Source organism: Antrostomus carolinensis, unplaced genomic scaffold (assembly GCF_000700745.2).
Source record: "Antrostomus carolinensis isolate BGI_N321 unplaced genomic scaffold, ASM70074v2 scaffold18044, whole genome shotgun sequence".
In the NCBI taxonomy this organism is placed as follows: Eukaryota; Metazoa; Chordata; class Aves; order Caprimulgiformes; family Caprimulgidae; genus Antrostomus; species Antrostomus carolinensis.
The window spans coordinates 42,336-47,512 of NW_010311681.1; positions in this window are offsets into that span (position 1 = coordinate 42,336).

The following is a 5,177-nucleotide window of genomic DNA, read 5'->3' on the forward strand; positions in this document are numbered from 1 at the left end:
TCACCCTTGGTGTCCCATGATTATTTCCCAGTGCTCAGAGCTCCAGTGACATTACCCTGTAACTGTATCTGTAACAGTAGAGGACCAGGAAGGATAAAGATGAGAAGTGTGTTTTTTACAACTCCCTCAAAGAAAAGTGGAAGTAGTGCACTTGGCGCAAGAAGCCTCAATGGAAGACTTACTCTTTAATGTTGACCTCTCAAACTTCAGGAACACGAGACAAAAGACTAACCAAGCGTGCATTAAGGTGGAACATAAACCTCCAGTGTCACGTTTCAATCCAAGTTAGTCAGGGGTCCAGGAACAGGACGGAAATCAGCACTTGCTGTTCAGGCAACTGGACCAACAATCAAAGCAGACATATCTACTTACACTTCTGCACATTCTTCTGGAGCAGGAACAATGAGAGTTACCTGTGGACTCAGCCATGACAAATGTTTTCCCTAAAACTTTTTATCACACTGCAATTTTGGACATTTTACCAACCCTCTATATACAAAAATAATTTCACTTATGCAGGAAGCAAAAACCTGACATATTTTAACTATGTAATATACACAAAAGCTAAACAGAGGCATTGCAAGGTGCTACGCTGACATCACTCCACTTTCCTGGCCTCTCTTGATACTTCTCATGACCACCACACAAGTTTCCTACTCTCTCACTTGCCCGTGGGTAAAAGCAACGAAAAAATCATCTTCACTGTCTGTAGTTTGGTTCCCTCCAGATGCAATAGCAGCAGGATCCAATAACCAAACAGTTTTCATAGCAAAGAATTATACAAACAGCCTCCAGATTTGAAAAACAGGAAGTCAGTCTAAACACAGGCCTCATACTTAACATCTGCCATCACCTTAAATTTAGCATGGTATGCTCAACTCTTCAGATTCCTTCCAAATACCCTCCCCATCTTCATGTTTATCTGACAAATGAAACGTCTCCTGAGAGAGGGTGGGTTCCCCCCCGAAAAAAAGATAGTCAGGATCTTTGTAATTTTATGTCTAAAGTTGGCAAAACAGTTATGTCATTTCTGGCTGAAAAGCAAAAGTCAATAATCATCCTGTTATTTCTGCACATCTTTTTTTTTTTGAGGAGTGGGCGGGGTTGCTTCAACAATAAGTTGTTACTCTGCTTCCCCCCTTTCCCCCCAGCAACTCTTCATTAGGCCAAATAATATAAAGAAAAACCCAATATACACAGCTTCACTTTGCTGATGAGGTCACTTGTAACCCTCAGAGCTATTAGAGAAGGGCGCTGTATTTGCCACAGACTCACAGAAACACTGACATTACAAAAGAAGCTTAAGTAGACAGAATAATACCTGAAGGGGCTACAAGAAAGCTGGGGAGGGACTTTTCATAAGGGCAGTTAATGACAAAACAAGGGGAAATTGGTTTAAACTGAAAGAGGGGAGGTTTAGATGAGATATTAGGAAGAAGTTCTTCACTGTGAGGGTGGTCAGACACTGGAACAGGTTGCCCAGAGAAGCTGTGGCTGTTCCTCCCTGGAAGTGTTGAAGGCCAGGCTGGATGAGGCTTTGAGCAACCTGGTCTAGTGGAAGGGGTCCCTGCTGCTGGCAGGGGGGTTGGAACTGGATGATCTTTAAGGTCCCTTCCAATCCAAACCATTCTGTGATTCTATGATTCTATAATTACCAAACTTCACCTGGCAGCCTTTGTTTTGTCAGGGACAGCAGATTTCTAGGGCAGAGTGAAAACTTTAAGTCCTGATGGCACACTTTTTTCCAAAAGGAGAGATTTTTATTCTATTTTCAGTAAAAATAATGACAGGTGGCAGCTCTTACCACTACGTTGTAGCAATTCAACCTTCTACAGGTTGTTGCTTCAACGTGGACTCACAGGACAAGCCAGGTTGGAAGGGACCTCAAAAGATCACCTGGTTCAACCGTTTGTGGGCAAGGGAGCCTAGATGAGATTATCTACCACCTTGTCCAGTCACATCTTGAAAACCTACAGCAATGGGGACTTCACCATCTCCCTGGGGAGGTAGTTCAAGTGAATGATTGTTCTCACTGTAAAAAATTTCTTCCTTATGTTGATATGAACGCGTTCCTGCTCTTCAGGGTCCATCAGCTCTGCCAGGCCATGGCAAGATTCTAGTGATAGCAGGATTTTCTCACTGCCCTATAATAGGGATGAAGTTTCCTCAAAAGGGTGTTGACCAAGAACACTGATGAACAACTGCCAAAGATCTTGGCACCTCTGGTCAACACCATGCTGCCTTTCCACATTTTCTTTCATTCCAGGTACCAAGAACTGACCACAAGAGACTCTTCCTTCTTCACCCAGCATTTCCTTCCCTCAGTGTTTCTATAGCAAAGCAGCTCAGCTTTCTTTGCTTGCCTATCTTGAGGGAAAAGGAAACTTTTGGATTCCTCTCTCTTACCCAAATAGCAGTTTCCACTGAAGGAAAGTACAGTTAATCCAGCTTTAGAAGAGGGATTTGCTGACCATTGTTTAAGCCCAGAGCTCTGCTGGCAGACACAGCAAAAGCAACATTACAGCACAACAGTCTGATGTCAGAAGGGGCACCACGCACTGATAAAAGCCAACAGAGTTTTCTCTTTTTTTTTTTTACTCCCATTATGGAAGTATCTGAAGCAGTTCTGACTGTGTACCCACATGGTCTCCATGTATTTCATGCCTGTCTAGAGTAAAATTAACTTTAGTAGGAAGAGCAACGCAAAAATTGACAAAGTTTTAAAGAGAACTCTTTCAGTTTTGTCTGAGGAAGAATGTGACAGTGGTAAAGTTAAAAAATAATAATTAAAAAAACCCCACAAACAAGAAAACCACACCAACCAGAGAAGAGAGGTCAAACATGTTACAGCTTTTTGGTAATTGAGTATTGTGCCTAATTTGGCAGTCAGTAAGTGAGGATGAAAGTTTCCCAGGGTTAGAAATTCCCCTCTCAATGTGCAAAAGCAGGGATACCTCAGTCCTGAACCAGCTGGGTCTCAATTAAACACAGGGCTGGACAAAGTTCAAGGCAGAGGCACACTACCAAGCACAACCACCCTTCAGTTCTCCTATTAAACTGCCCAACTATGAAGGTTAGACCTGAAAAATGTTACACTTGATATGACCACAAGAAATAGGAAGCATAAGGAAGAAAAATTCCACAGGGCATCTGCTAATTAGGACCTAAAGAAAATAAGGAGTGCAAGAGAAGTGCAAACTGAGCCAGTGTATGGTGCAATGGGTGTGTGCATGGGGTAGAGTGAGACTGGAACAGAAGCTGTATTTTCAGAAACACTGCATGGCTCAGGAGATACGAGGCATTTAAAAACATGTTTGAGTCTTTGAGGTCTAATTCTGATCCCACAGAAGTAAAGACTACCAACCCCACTGAAAACCTCACCCTGCACCCAGGGAATAAGGAAGCATTTATAGAAACAACTACTGAAAAAGTAATACTGAAGAAGGATTTGATTTGAATATTAAAAAACTCAAGGATCAAAAAATAATTGTTACAGTTCCTTCTCCCAAATCCTTCAAATCATGAACAAACACCTTGTAATAAACTACGTGACCGTAACTGAGGTCTTTAGATACTCCTCCTAACTCTATTTGTATCTTCTACAGCGTTGGATAAAATTGCTTCTCCCCCCCTAGAAGTGGGGATACTGCTATTTTGTCAGCACAGTGTGTTACGGTTTAATGTTTAATGTGTGTTTCTATATATCCAGAGTCTTTTGAAAAAAAAGGTGAAGCTGAAGGGACAGCATTATTGCCATGAAATCCCAGTCAAAACCTAATTGAAATTGGCTGGGCTACCAGCACACAGAGATCAAAAAATCAGCTGAAGGACCATAAACAAAAGATAATGAGAAATGGCAGCAAGTCAAGCTGCAGGGGGTAGAGATGGCTAGTAGGTATCACAGGGATCAGCATTAGATCCAGTCCCATTAAACAACTTCATTAATGATCTGGAAAAGAGAATAAGTATCATGTTAAAGGAGCCTGTAACGATACCAAAATAGGAAATATTCTTCTACAAACACCATAGAAGAGAAAGAAATAATATGAAGGGACCTTAGAAGATTAGAATTATGGGCAGGAAATTAAGATTCAATGTTTTAATTTTTTTTTTTTCCTCTTTTTAAAGCTAGTGCATCTGGTGGAAAAGAATTTGAAACAGATACTCAAATGAAAAGAAAAATCTGGGATGCAGCAATGCCTGGAGAAATCAAGGAGCAATAATAAAAGATAAGCCAGCCATTGGTTTATGTTATGACACAATATGGCACTCGAAAAACTACTTTAGGCTAAATATGCCTTAGTGTCACGTCATGGAGGGAGAAACTTTCGCCCTGTGCAGAACTGGGGTATAAGATTAAGTTCCACACCGAGGCTGATATGAGGAAACTAAACAACAAACTCTACCAGAGCAACAAAATGTTTATCAAAGGTGTGTTATGGCACACTGTTTCCTGAGCAACCCCTCAGTTGCCTATGGAAATAACTCATGGTGGACAATCCATGAAGTCCCACTATAGGAACAGGAACCTTTCAACCACCAAAGCATGTTAAACACATCAAAAACTCAGCCCAAAGTCCCCGTCCAAGAAGCATCCAGTAGACAACAACTATGTCCAAGCAACTGAGGAGTTTATCAGGCAAGGCCAGACAGGAGAAAGTTGTATCTGAGTGACTTTTCACCCCCCAGGCCCTCTCTTCAGATTCCTACACAGCTCTTCCTTGGTGAACTACTCGGTAAGAACATGGTAGAACATCTAAACTCCAGTTTCCAGATCTTTTGCCTGAAATGTGACCATACTGTGATGCTTTTTGTATACTTACTTGCCATTATAGAATCATAGAATGGTTTGGGTTGGAAGGGACCTTAAAGATCATCCAGTCCCAACCCCCCTGCCATCACCAGGGACACCTTCCACTAGACCAGGTTGCTCAAAGCCTCATCCAGCCTGGCCTTCAACACTTCCAGGGAGGAGCAGCCACAGCTTCTCTGGGCAACGTGGGCCAGTGTCTGACCACCCTCACAGGGAAGAATTTCTTCCTAATATCTAATCTAAACCTGCCCTCTTCCAATTTAGAGCCATTTCCCCTTGTTCTGTCATTAACTGACCTTATAAAAAGTCCCTCCCCAGCTTTCTTGTAGGCCCCCTTCAGGTACTGGAAGGCCACTATAAGATC